A 14,398-nucleotide genomic window follows, 5' to 3' on the forward strand; every position below is an offset into this window, starting at 1 on the left:
GGGTCACTAGGGCAGGGGGTTGGGATGGGGCAGGGCGGGGGATGAGGTGGGCCAGTGCAGGGTCACTAGGGCAGGGGGTGGGGATGGAGCAGGGCAGGGGATGAGGTGGGGCAGCGGGGGGTCACTAGGGCAGGGGGGTTGGGATGGGGCAGGGCAGGGGATGAGGTGGGGCAGCCGGGAGGTTGGTTGAGCAGGAGGGAGGGAGGTTGGGGTGAGGAATGAAATGTGATTAGGGGGATCATTAGGGCAGGAGGTGGGGAAGACAGGGGGTGGGACTCGGGGGGGGGTCACAGGTGGCAAGGAAACAGGAAGAAGCACACCGACTGGGCAGTAACATGTTAGATAGGGCAGGACCTGACACCCTCATTGCCCTTGCTCAGGGGCCATGCCTGCCCTCCTTTGAGCCAGGGTCCCCACACGCAGCCGATTCCCCTCACCTCCTAACCCAGCTGTGTAGAGGATAGTCTCCTGGCTGCTGCCTCCCCAACTCCCAGCTCCTAAGGTGTAAATCGGGGAAACAACATCTCCTCCCCTTAGATGGCTTTGGATAATGGTGGCACTGCATGGTTGCAGCATTTGTCAAACCCAGAGCATTGTCACTGAGGACCTAAGGGATCCCCCCAACTTGGGGAAAGGCAGCTGGTTGTGTGCTCTATAATTAGATTTCATCCACCAAGTAACAAGTGTGAGCTCCTCAAGTATTATAACAGCCTTAACATGGAGTCACAGACAGTCCTCTTGGGCACTCTGATCTATCTTGCCACCCAGGCAAACTTGTCTTTGCAATAGAGGGTCTCTTACACCAAAAATCACAATAATGTCCAAGTTACTTCCAGTCCCAATGAACTAGTCGCTTACACTGGGTGAGTTGTCCTCTCTAGATCTCTCACCAAAGACAATGCTTGTAGCCAGTTCTGTAATAAACTAACTAAAGATTTATTAACTAGGAAAAAGAAATGAGAGTTATTTACAAGGTTAAAGCAGATAAACATACACACCCAACTGAGTTACAGTCTTAGGTTTCAAAAAGTAATAGACATTGCTGTGGTATGCAAGCTTTCTATGTCCTTTAGAGCTAACCCAAGCTAAGCAGATTGGGGATCCCTTGCTTATGCTTGGAAATATTGCCCTTGCCAAATTCCAAGCAGCATAGAGTTACAGTTCCTTCCCCCAGAGTTCAAACTGATGAAACAAGTGTGCATGCCTGTCTCCTCTTCACGGGTGTATGTAGAAGGGGGGGGGCAGCAATCAACAAAGTCCTTCTGTCCTTTGATGTTTCACAGTGGCTCATTTGGTTTCATTGGGTCTTCTTGTGTGCATGCCCAGCACTTTACATTAATTAATGCTTCTTTCCTGTTTGGTGAGCTACACAGTTACAGAGGTTCACAATGCAAACATGCAATATAACCTTATACCATGGGCTACAGCTGCGATAAGTGTCATCAATACATGCAGCATCCTACAAGCATTTCATCATGTCTGAACATTGAACACATTGAACAATTAACATCAATTTTAACAATGCTAACACACAGGTGAGTCAGACTGGTTTACAGCTATGCATTTGTCAGTGTTCAGAGAGACCTAGGGGCCTTGGCATGAGCTCGCACCTGGTCTACCAGCATCACACCCTCTCAATCTAGTTTTAAACTGAGCTATTATTAGTTTCCTCCATTTATGTCCCTCTGAAATTATAGATGATGGTGAGAGCCAAAATTCTCTGGACCATGTGAACACAAACATAAGATGCCAGGTGCAATCATGGTGGGATTCCATTCCAAACAGGAATGAACTTGATTCAAGATGTTTTATTTCATTTAAGGTGTTATTATTTGTTTCCTCTTGTAACAATGCTGGTTTGGCTCAGTTGACATGAATAGTTTATAGTCAGGTGGCAGAATCAGCTATTTCAACTAGCTTAAAAGAGAAATCTAGGACAGTAGATCTCCATGTGTGTGTGCAGGCGATGGTTGGTGACTACAATAGAAATATTTGCTTAGTGACTTATTTGAGGTCACAGCTCTAAGGCAGTAACTTAATGTGTACTTTAAATTGTAGTGACATAAAAGTGATAAGCCATTATTCAGACAGGGAAGGATTTATGGGCCTCTGCAGAAATATAAAGGTGCAGTAAAATCTCATCATAACATCACCCAGAAGATTGTAAGCTCTTTGGGACAGGGACTATGACTATGTATTTGCTGTAAAGTGCATATCACTCCTTTGGGCATGATAAAATAAATAAGGATAAGAAGAAGAAATAACAGAAAACAGAGAGAGGTTTTTGTGTGTTCTTTTATACCTTTGCATTGTAGGAAAGAAAATCACTAGGTGGCACTGTACTACCAAAATGATGTGGTGGCTACCACCATAATAGCAATTAATAATACTCAGGCCTTACAGCCTTTTACATTTCCAAAGCTTATTACAAAAATGAATTAATAAATATTTGATATATAATAGTCTAATTAATATGCAAGTGTGATTGAGGTTCCATATGTGGGTTCACATTCTGCTGTCTTTACTCTTACAAATAGATTGACAGGGAATTAACAGGATGATTTATGTGAGTTGAGAGAGCAGGATTTGGTCTGAAATTTGCTAAGACTACAAATCAAAATCTCATTTTTCTAATGGCTGGCACTGAACATTCCCCTGGGATGTGGAAATCCAGCTGTGTTCTATCAGCCTCATACACCATCACCAGTACTAATAAGGATTCTGTAAGTAGAATATTACTGAAATTGGTTTGCTCATAGATTCCAAGGCCAGAAAGGACCATTGTGATCATCTAGTCTGACTTCTTGTATAACACAGGCCAGAGAACTTCCCCCAAAATAATTCCTAGAGTCGATCTTTTAGAAAAACATCCAGTGAATCCACCGTGTTCCTAAGGTTCTAATGGTTAGTCACCCTCACTATGAAATATTTACACCTTATTTACAGTTTGAATTTGTTTAGCTTCAGCTTCCAACCAATGGATTGTTTTATAAATTTCTCTTCTAGATTGTAGAGCTCATTATTAAATATTTGTTCCCCATGTGGATACTTATAGACTGTGATCAAGCTACCCCTTAACCTTCTCTGTACAGGGCAGAATAGAATCCAGCTTGCTCTCCCATAGTTGTGTCAGTTTTGCAGTGCTAAAAGGAGCAGGATGTTGTCAGTAAAAGTAAGTCTGATTTGTGTCTAGTCATTGGTAAATATTGTGGGTTCTCTGATTGCTTGATTATTTGTAGGCATGGCAGAATTTTATTTTTATTCTTGTTATTTTGACAGATAAAATCAATGTTCATTGTAAAGAATGTTTTGAATTTTTATCTATTTAAATTTCAGCACCTGTGGGAAATTTTGCAGGTGTCAGACAATAACTTACTGACAGTAGACACTGAGATTCAAAAAGTTAAAGTTTATAACTGTTCAACTGTTAACATCACATATCAACATACACGAAGTAAACATCTTTAAATCAAACTCTAATAAGTTCTCAAGCAGTAATTTTCTTACTTTGCCTATTTGTAAATTTTGATTATTATTCATGGAAATGTTTTTTCATCCATTTATCAGTGTACAGTGATATCAACACTTACCAATTAAAATCTAGTCTTACGAAGCCTTATTATCTATGATATACTGTATTTCTTGTTGTGTTTGATTTTTTTGTCAATTCTGTTTGTTATTCCCAAATTAAATAGTGATATGAGCACTTGTCCATTAGAAATTGGACCGAACCTTCCTACTCACTTGCACACAAGACACAGAACAGATATCAAATGGTAACAACCTATGATCACTTTTGTCTTGGACTGGAATTGAGCCAGTAACCTAGAGGTGAGAAGACGTACCATATCCCATTACCATTTTCATACAGTCAAATCATAAACTACCTAGTAGGTCTGCCAGTTGGTGTCCCTCTTTTATAATAAAAATTCCCCAATAAAGGTTTTGGTGAGCTAGTAGCTAAGAGTTAAGGGTGCTAAGTGCTATTCTAAGCTACGTATACAATGACCTACTTTGTTTGGTTTTCTTAAAATCCATGTAAATAACTATGAAAATCATGTCCTACGGTTAAATCTACAATCTTGACACCAAACTCAACCTATCATTTATTAGCATCTCCCCAATGGACTGCAAGATTCTGCCTCTGGAGCAACAAAACATCCTTGACTTTGTCCCTGTAGCAGTGCTGGCCTCTGAGATTTCCATTTCTTTGTTCCGTTTGTACCTAGGGCCAGATCTTCAAAACCCTTTGTCACAACTCCGATCAAGCACCACCTTATTGGCCACTCACCAGATTGCTGTGAGGGAAATCTCATGTTAACATGCAGACACCTGCTTTACTTTATTTTTTGCTGTATTCCAGTATCTTGATTCGCTCCCTCCATTACCTGCCCACCAAGCCGCCCATTTTGATTCCCCCTAGGTCCTCCTGTCACTGCTTTTGTTCCCTGGTTGGTCTCCCAGTTCAAGAACATTTGGGGGTATCTAAGATGAGTTGAAAGAAAAGGAGTACTTGTGGCACCTTAGAGACTAACCAATTTATTTGAGCATAAGCTTTTTTGATGCATCCGATGAAGTGAGCTGTAGCTCACGAAAGCTTATGCTCAAATAAATTGGTTAGTCTCTAAGGTGCCACAAGTACTCCTTTTCTTTTTGCGAATACAGACTAACACGGCTGTTACTCTGTAAGATGAGTTGGTTTCAATTATTTCTACTTTTACCAGGCTCTGACCAATGAGAATAATTTCCCCCCGCTTCTCCCCATAGCAACCCTTCTCTACCAGCAGCAGGAGCCATTGCCATAGGCTCTGACTTCCACGCATAATTTACTCCTTTGCCTCATAACTCACTCCCACCAAATCCTTTGGTAGCTGTAAGTTAGCCTGACATGTTTCATTGCTTGACACTTGAGCCCCCTGGGGGGCCCTATAAAATAACCCTCCTCTTTTAACACCCCAGAAAGGCCATATAACTGCAAAGTTCTAAGATGATTAGAAGGTCAGGTGTGAGGGGGAAGATAAGGACACCATGTGGCCAGCTTGAAGCCAGAAGGCGACTGTCTCTCTGCAGGTTTATTTGAACACTGGCCTGTAGCTGTGAAAGATTCACTGGTTGATGGAACTCCCCCCTTCCTTCCCCCCTTCTTCTTGTGCTGCTGTCCTCTGAACAACTCATTGCTGAGTGGGAGCATTGAGATGCCAGAGGAATAGTGAGTGATGCAACAAAGGGAATTGTGATGCTAAAGGTAAGTGGGTGATGCAGGATGCTTGGGGGGCACACATACATAGGGGCAAAGGCATAGGATATTTGACGTGCGCTTTCAGGTCCCTCTGGGTTGTTTCTGGGAAAATACCATCCTGCTGCACCCTGTTCTATCCTTTCACAGCCAGAATGCACTATAGCTTTCAGGACTCAGCGAGGCCTGGATCTAGCAGGATTATCGCTCCTGCTTTCTTTGTTGTTAATCTGAATCCCTGTTTGTGCACCAGAAAAGCAACCATATGTTTCATTCTCTTTGTGAGTCAGATAGCTAGGGGGCTATCACAGGATCTATTCCACTGACGCATGGCCTGACATTTGACTTCCCTATTGTGTCCCTAATTTCTGTTTTCAAAGCCTGTGTAATTATTTATATGTTCTTTTGTTGTTTGTTTTGTTTTGAATTGCTTACAGAAACATAGTGCAATATTAATTTTACAAAGGATTAGAAGCAATGCCAGGAATCATCAAAAGAAATCCCTCCACCTTCTAAGGTGACTGAAAGCAAATGGGAAATGTGTCTCACATTCCAATCCTGGAGCAGATTCTGCTATTATTGCGGTAGCATCTAGGGTCATGGACTAGGACCCCACTGTGCTAGGTGCTGCAGTCCTATTGACTTCAGCAGGGCTGCTCACAGACTAAGGTACTACCATCGTGAGTAGGGGTGGCGGAATTTGGTCCTTTGTGACATTAAAATTAATACCTTACTAAATGATCTTAAATCATGGCCCACGGACTACAGCTTAGTGGACACGTTACTGGCTTTTCTCCTTGTTTCGAGCTTGTAAATTGTATAAAAAGACAGATCCAAATAAATTAATACTTTCCAAATATGACTTTCCCTAGAGATCTTATGCCACCACAACTGGCAGAGATGGAGGATCATGGATGGGATGGAAGATGGGTCCAGGAGATAATCTACTGCATTGCGGGTCTTGCTCTGAAAAAGTTTGAGAGCTAATATGTTGTTAGGTTAATATGATTCTATTCTTAACAGATGCCTTTAATTCATAATTACTGTAACTTGTATTGATTCTTTTTTTTGGGGGGGTGGGGGGAGGGCATATCATCTCCATGTCCTCCACGGCTCTGTACTGGATAGAATCAGAACTGATCAACGGCTTGTCATAGGCTCCATGCTACTGACAGCTAATGATAGGTGATAGATACCAGTGTTTGTGGAGCAGGACGATCTGGGTCCTATCTCTGCTGTTGCCATGAAGTTCCCAGTGGCCCCGGTGTGCAGCATGGTGACAACTATAGAGCCCTAAGTGAGCACTGATTTGTTGCAATATTTGATTTTAGTACGGGTGAAGGATGTTTCAAGCTCCCCAAATTAAAAAACATAGTAAGAGGACCAAAAAAGTGCCTCTGTGGCTAAACAACAAAGTCAAAAAAGCACTGAGAGGCAAAAAGGCGTCCTTTAAAAAGTGGAAGGTAAATCCTAGTGAGGAAAACAGAAAGGAGCATAAACTCTGGCAAGTGAAGTGTAAATATATAATTAGAAAGGCCAAAAAAGAATTTGAAGAAGAGCTAGCCAAAGACTCAAAAAGTAACAGCAAAAAAATGTTTAAGTCCATCAGAAGCAGGAAGCCTGCTCAACAACCAGTGGAGCCACTGGGCGATTGAGATGCTAAAGGAGCACTCAAGGGGGGTAAGGCCCTTGCGGAGAAACTAAATGAATGCTTTGCATCCATCTTCACAGCTGAGGATGTGAGGGAGATTCTCCATCCTGAGCCATTCTTTTTAGGTGACAAATCTGAGGAACTGTCCCAGATTGAGGTGTCATTAGAGGAGGTTTTGGAACAAACTGATATATTAAACAGTAATAAGTCACTAGGACTAGATGGGATTCACCCAAGAGTTCTGAAGGAACTCAAATGTGAAATTGCAAAACTACTAACTGTGATATGTAACCTATCATTTATATCAGCTTCTGTCCCAGATGACTGGAGGAGAGCTAATGTGACGCCAATTTTTTAAAAAGACTTCAGAGGTGATCCCAGCAGTACCGGACAAATTGATTGAAACTATAGTAAAGAACAGAATTATCAGACACACAGATGAACACAGTTTGTTGGAGAAGAGTCAACATGTTTTTTGTAAAGAGAAATCATGCCTAACCAATCTACTAGAAATCTTTGAGGAGGTCAACAAGCATGTGGACAAGGGTGATCCGGTGGATACAGTGTACTTAGATTTTCAGAAAGCCTTTGACAAGGTCCCTCACCAAAGGCTCGTAAACAAAGTAAGCTGTCATGGGATACGAGGGAAAGTCCTCTTGTAGATCAGTAACTGGTTAAAATATAGGAAACAAAGGGTAGGAATAAACCATCAGTTTTCAGAATGGAGAGAGGTAAATAGTGGTGTCCCCCAGGGGTCTATACTGTGACCAATACTGTTTAATATATTCATAAATGATTTGGAAAAAGGGGTAAACAGTGAGGTGGCAAAAAGAAAAGGAGTACTTATGGCACCTTAGAGACTAACCAATTTATTTGAGCATAAGCTTTCGTGAGCTACAGCTCACTTCATCGGATGCATACTGTGGAAAATACAGAAGATGTTTTTATACACACAAATCATGAAAAAATGGGTGTTTTATCACTACAAAAGGTTTTCTCTCCCCCCACCCCACTCTCCTGCTGATAATAGCTTATGTAAAGTGATCACTCTAAGGAGAGTGCCACAAGTACTTTTCTTTTCTTTTTGCGAATACAGACTAACACGGCTGTTACTCTGAAACCAGTGAGGTGGCAAAATTTTCTGATGATGATATAAAGCTACTCCAGATAGTTAAGTCCAAAGCACGCTGTGAAGAGTTACAAAGGGATCTCACAAAACTGGGTGACTGGGCAGCAAAACGGCAGATGAAATTCAAAGTTGATAAATGCAAAATAATGCACATTGGAAAACATAATCCCAACTACACATAACAATCATGGCTGTTACCATTCAAGAAAGAGATCTTGGAGTGATTGTGGATAGTTCTCTGAAAACATCCACTCAATGTGCAGCAGCAGCCAGAAAAACTAATAGAATGTTGGGAATCATTAGGAAAGGGATAGATAATAAGACAGAAAATATCATATTGCCTCTATATAAATCCATGGTACGCCCACTTCTTGAATACTGCGTGCAGATCTGGTTGCCCTATATCAAGAAAGATATTTTGGAATTAGAAAAGGTACAGAAAAGGGCAACAAAAATGATAAGGGGATGGAACAGCTTCCATATGAGGAGAGATTAATAAGACTGCGACTTTTCAGTTTGGAAAAGACACAATAACTATGATAGAAGTCTATAAAATCATGACTGGTGTGGAGAAAGTAAGAAGTGTTATTTACTTCTTCTCCTAACACAAGAACTAGGGGTCACCAAATGAAATTAACAGGCAGCAGGTTTAAAACAAACAAAAGGAAGTATTTCTTCACACAACGCACAGTCTACCTGTGGAACTCTTTGCCAGAGGATGTTGTGAAGGCCAAGACTATAGCAAGGTTCAAGAAAGAACTAGATAAATTCATGAAGGAGGGGTTCATCAATGGGGATTAGCAGGATGGGCAGGGACGATGCCCCGAGACTCTGTTTGCCAGCAGCAGCTCATTCCTTCTGAAGCACCTGGCATTGGCCACTGTCAGAAGACAGGATACTGGGCTAATTGGACATTTGGTCTGACCCTGTATAGCCATTCTTATGTTCTCCTCGGAGAAGAACTGTCATTTTCCAATTGTCTCTAGGGTGTCTTGTGCCCCTCTGGGGCAGTATGAAAACAAACATAAAAAAGGGTCAACTCAGACCCAAGTAAAATAGCTGTCAACTGGGTGCATATAGATTTGGAGAAATCATCTGAAAACTAGGAGGAGAAAGAAATGGGGAGAGAGTAACTTGCTCCTTAACAAAAGGTGACAAAAGCCCATTTGACAAGACCCAGGGAAATAAAGGATGCGCTAAGACAGGCTGAATGTTGCAAAGTAGCAGTGGTGAGATTCCAGTGTCTGTTGTTACAAATAAATAATTGTCACAAATTACCATATAATAAGAAAGGATTGTAGGAACAACACACAAATTGCCAATAAGCCCCAGCGGAGTCAGACAACCACATACACAAAGCCTGTCAGTAAGGTTAATGTGGTTACCTAATCTAACAAAAGTCAGGCAATTTAAATAACAGACTGACACAACATCCCAGGTCAACACTTATCAAACAGAAGGCTTCAAGACAAAGGTGTCCTATCACATTTGTATTGTGTCGTTTTTGACATTGCATAGTTCTGGTGCAATTAGGGTGGACCAGATGTCCTGATTTTATAGGGACAGTCCCGATATTTGGGCCTTTTTTTTGTATGGGCTCCTATTACCCCCCCAACCCCATCCTCATTTTTCACACTTGCTATCTGGTCACCCTAGGTGCAATACCAAACATGGGTGATAAAAGAAAAGGAGGACTTGTGCCACCTTAGAGACTAACCAATTTATTTGAGCATAAGCTTTCATGAGCTACAGCTCACTTCAGTGGATGCATGGGTGATAAACAGGTTTCTAACCTGGCACCATCACACTACTGAATAGTGACCACATGAGCTGAAAAAGCAATTCTAAGAGCAGTAGTAGGCAGTTCTATGTGTAGACAAGCCCCCTGGGAAAGGGTAACAGGATGCTTTGCCAGTGGGTTACCATATTACAATGCAATTGTCACCATGCTGTGACAAGATGACATTGCAGGGACCCCAAAGGGATTTCAGCCCTGCTTTAAATGTCCTGCTGACCCATCAGAATCAGAAATAAGGCAATCCTGCTTGTCCCACTGAGTTCAGATGTTATGCAGCTCCAGAAAATCACATTTTTTCTGTGTTTCATTTGGGAGGTGATAGCTGTTTAGCTTGTAATTGTTAATTGTCAATTAGATCTTTAATTGGGGAGCAGCATTTTAATTGTGGAAGGAGGACAGGGCTGGGACTCAACAATACCTTAATTCTAACCCCAGCTCTGCCACTGATTTCCGCTATGTAACTGTGGGCAAGTCACTTAAACTTTTTCTGCCCTTCCTGTACTGTGAGGATAATAACTATTTCTCTCCCTGACAAGGGCTTTGTGGAGAATTAATGAGCTGCTGTTTGTGCAGCCTTTCCCGGGGGAGGGGGGAACTAAGCGTTAATTAGATTGTTTTATCCTCAGGTTTTAACTTTCTTTTCAGTCCTCAGCTGGCCACAACTGCTGTGGGTGCCCCAGCTACAACAGTACTCACGTGAAAAGTAAAACAAATGCGCCTCCCTGCCTTTGTGGTAGGGAAAAGTTCCTCGCTGCAAAGCCATGTGCAGGACGCATGGGGGAAGCTGGGGGAGAGGTTACCAATAACTTTGCACGTTCCCCGCGTGGGCAGAGAAGGGCCGGGGGTTGCAGCGGGCCGCTTCTGGGTGACCGAAGTGGCGACAATGGAGAAGCCCGTTGGATGGAAATCTCGCTTCATTGCAACAAGCTGCAAGCAACAAACCCGGGAAAGTTGCTGCTTAGCCCTGTAATCATGTATTGCGCAACAGGCAGGGTTTAAGGGCGACTTCCCTCCGCCCGGGAACCTCCGGATTTTGTGGCACGCCGCTTCAGCAAGCGGCTCGGGTTTACACGGCTCTCAAAGGCTTGGACCCGTCGCGGCGGTCTTTGTTGCCCTGGACATCTAGGAGCTGCCTTATGAGGCTTCTCCCCCACCCCCCTTTTTCTGACCGTCCTCCTTAAGAAGGTCCCAGGAGGCAGAAAGTGGAGCCCGGTGGCTTGTTCTTAGATGGAGGGAAGCGTTTCGCGGAGTCACGCCGACATCCAGGAAATGAGTAAGACCGAAAGCGAGCAAAGCCGGCGCTGCTAGCCCCGCGGTGAAAACGGGGAGCATGAGGCTCGGAAGAAAGGAAGACCCCCTGGGAAGCCTTTGTCCGGCGCCCCGGCGGGTGGCTCCGTGAGCACCCGTGTGCACGTTCACCAAGCGGAGCGAGAGGGAGCCGCCGCTCGCAAAGGCGCCCAGGCGCAGTAAGTCAAGAGCCGGCCGCCGGTGCGGGGGAGGCAGGGGTCCCGCTCGTCCTCCGTCTTCGGGGATGCGGAGCGAGTCCCTTTCCTTGTAACGCTCCTTCTGCCCTGGAGCTCGCCGGGCTGCGGGCCAGCGAACAGCCCCCCTTTGCCCCCGCACCCGAGCGGCAGGAGCGCGGCCGGGCTCCGGGGGGCGGGGGGTTAAGTCGGCGTGCGCCTCGTCCCGGCAGAGTAGGGGGGTTCCGGAGCCCGGGCGGTGGACGGAGAGTGGGGAAGCTGGCTGCGCTGGCTTGCCTGACGCTGTCCCACGGTGCGAGGGTCTGTGTCAAAAAGAGCCGCACAATTCGGAGCGGCACACTCCGTGTTGTTCTGTTCGCTGGCGCGAGCTCGAGCTGTTCTTTCCCGTGGGGTAAACAGGCCCGCGAATGATCCCCTGCAGGGCCACGGATCGCTGGCACGTCCCTAGATAAGCTGTTACCAGCAGGACAGTGGGGTGGGAGGAGGTATTGTTTCAGATTCTCTGTGTGTATATAAAGTCTGCTGCAGTTTCCACAGTATGCATCCGATGAAGTGAGCTGTAGCTCACGCTCAAATAAATGGGTTAGTCTCTAAGGTGCCACGAGTCCTCCTTTTCTTTTTGCGAAGACAGACTAACAGGGCTGTTACTCTGAAACATCCCTACGTTGTAACCGAAGTTTTCAACACCAGCCTGCGTTTGCATAGATTTTCCTTCTGCGTCTGTTGACATGCCTGCATTGTGTCATTCTCTTTGAAAGCAAGGAGTGAATTGCGTCTGAGGTGGGGACAGAGAATGAGAATAAGATGGGGGAGAAACCCTAGCTTAGTTGAGACTTTCTTCTTTTAAAAAAATAACACCAGTTTCTGTAAAAAGAACAGGAGGACTTGTGGCACCTTTGAGACTAACAAATTTATTAGTGCATAAGCTTTTGTGAGCAGCATTCATCGGATGCATAGAATGGAACACTTAGTAATATATATATATATATACACACACACACACAGATAAGTTGGAAGTTACCATACAAACTGTGAGAGGCTGCTCTCATAAATGTTAGTCTGTAAGGTGCCGCAAGTACTCCTGTTCTTTTTGTGGATACAGACTAACAGGGCTGCTACTCTGAAACCAGTTTCTGGACATTTCTTAATCCTCAGATACTCCCTGAAAGGCCTACACACTGGAAAAGGTTTCCTGGTGTAGCTATACTTGTTCACACTAGGGTTTTTGCCTCTGCTAAAACTTCTTTTTAAAAAAAAAAAAAATCACATCACTAACAACAAAAGTTTCCAGGGTAGCCTGGCCTGGGGGTCTTTTCTCCTTTGAGCCACAGGGTCAAAAGTTAAACACAGTGTTTAAAGTTAAGCATGCATGTGAGTACTCCCACCCACTGATATCACCCGGACAGACTCAGAGTGCATAAAGTGAAGCACTCCTGTAAGTCTTTGCACAGTAAAGGCCCCAGCATAGAAAACCTAATCATCTGCCCCTCTTCTTCTGCACCAAACATACAAGGGATCCTTAGCTTACAGATAGAAAAGGAGGACTTGTGGCACCTTAGAGACTGACAAATTTATTTGAGCATAAGCTTTCTTGAGCTACAGCTCACTTCATCGGATGTATGCAGTAGAAAATACAGTGGGGAGATTTTATATACACAGAGAACATGAAACAATGGGTGTTACCATACACATTGTAACAAGAGTGATCAGGTAAGGTGAGCTATTACCAGCGGGGGGGACGAGGGGGGAACCCATTGTTTCATGTTCTCTGTGTATATAAAATCTCCCCACTGTATTTTCTACTGCATGCATCCGATGAAGTGAGCTGTAGGTCAAGAAAGCTTATGCTCAAATAAATTTGTTAGTCTCTAAGGTGCCACAAGTACTCCTTTTCTTTTTGCAGATACAGACTAACACGGCTTCTACTCTGAAACTTAGCTTACAGATGTTGTTCGTGAAATAACCAGTGTGGAATGCATGTTACACAAGCTTCATCTCTGGCTTAAAATGACACATGGCTGCCTTGGGTTTTAATGCTAACACAGCCAAACTGAACCTAACGTAAATGTTGACAAGTGAGGGCTGCATTTTTATAAAAACGTTACTATTTCTCTTGTGTGTGTGTTTATCTTTTCCTAAAATAGCCTGGTTCCAATTTGCCTCTCATACCGGTGCAAATCAGGAACAGCTCCACTGGAAGTCACTCGTGGTAAAACCAGTGACCAAGGAGAGTCAGGACTCCAGTGGACTTTCCTACACTAGCATTGGGTCTGGAATCTTCCACTGGTGTTGCTTCCCTGGTGGTAGTAATTGTGGAAGTTCTAGTGTAAACAGGACTCTGGTATTTACTGGCATTCTTACCACTAGGCTATCTGCGTTCACTCTGGGGTGTGTTAGACAGCCAGCCATAAAAATGCTAGTGCTGTCTCTACACTAGTGCAATAAAAGTAGTGTAGACAGAAACTGTCTGGAGTGTCTTCTTCAGCCACTCTGTCATGACAGCTGTTTGCACTGACTTATTGAGAGCATGAAGGTAAACACAGGGCCACTGATCTATCAGATGGTGCAGCACTTTGTATGTGCACCCACCCACCACAGCTTGTTTTGAATGATCTTGGGACTGCTTTAATGTCAGATGCTAGTGAAGCACTGCATTATTGCAGCTGTTACTATTGAAACACTGTCCACTGGTATGAACTCTTTGATTTACAAATGACTGGTCCAGATTTTCCTTTAGCTCCTTGCCATGTTTGAGAGCAGCTTCTCCAATACTTGAGTGGAAACAGATCATGAAAACAGGGAATGGAACCTTGAACTCCACCTTCTTTAACATATGGGACTTAGTGTGTTTCATCTTCAAAGCACTTAACTAACCCTCACAATATTCCCAGGTGGGTAATAAACTCAATAACTATGAGCACCACAGAGAAGTGAATGATTTGTCCAAGGTCAGAGAGTGAGTCAGTGTCAGCATTGGGATCAGCCACTGGGGATTCCTGGATCCTCGTCTTGTGCTCTTGCCACCAGATCAAACCCATGTGCTTGAGTAAAAGTGTTTGGAACGCTTGTAAACAGGGATCGAATTGGGGGGTAAGGTGGGAGA

General features: G+C 43.8%; 1 protein-coding gene and 1 long non-coding RNA gene across 3 annotated transcripts in view; one reads left to right on the forward strand and one right to left on the reverse strand.

Moving 5' to 3' along the window:
* Positions 1-2,309: 2,309 nt before the first annotated feature.
* The window catches only part of LOC144930754 (uncharacterized), a 40,008-nt gene continuing 27,919 nt past the window's right edge, over positions 2,310-14,398 (reverse strand). Inside the window, exon 3 of the long non-coding RNA XR_013636099.1 lies at positions 2,310-12,070. This is a non-coding gene — a long non-coding RNA (uncharacterized LOC144930754). The remainder of the gene's footprint in view (positions 12,071-14,398) is intronic.
* Positions 10,500-14,398, forward strand: part of ITPRIP (inositol 1,4,5-trisphosphate receptor interacting protein) — a 31,158-nt gene continuing 27,259 nt past the window's right edge. For both annotated transcript variants that reach the window (XR_012160076.2, XM_073354435.2), the window contains exon 1: positions 10,500-11,280. The gene's annotated coding sequence lies outside the window, so the exon portion shown is untranslated. The remainder of the gene's footprint in view (positions 11,281-14,398) is intronic.

Source organism: Lepidochelys kempii, chromosome 7, assembly GCF_965140285.1.
Source record: "Lepidochelys kempii isolate rLepKem1 chromosome 7, rLepKem1.hap1, whole genome shotgun sequence".
Lineage (NCBI taxonomy): Eukaryota > Metazoa > Chordata > Testudines > Cheloniidae > Lepidochelys > Lepidochelys kempii.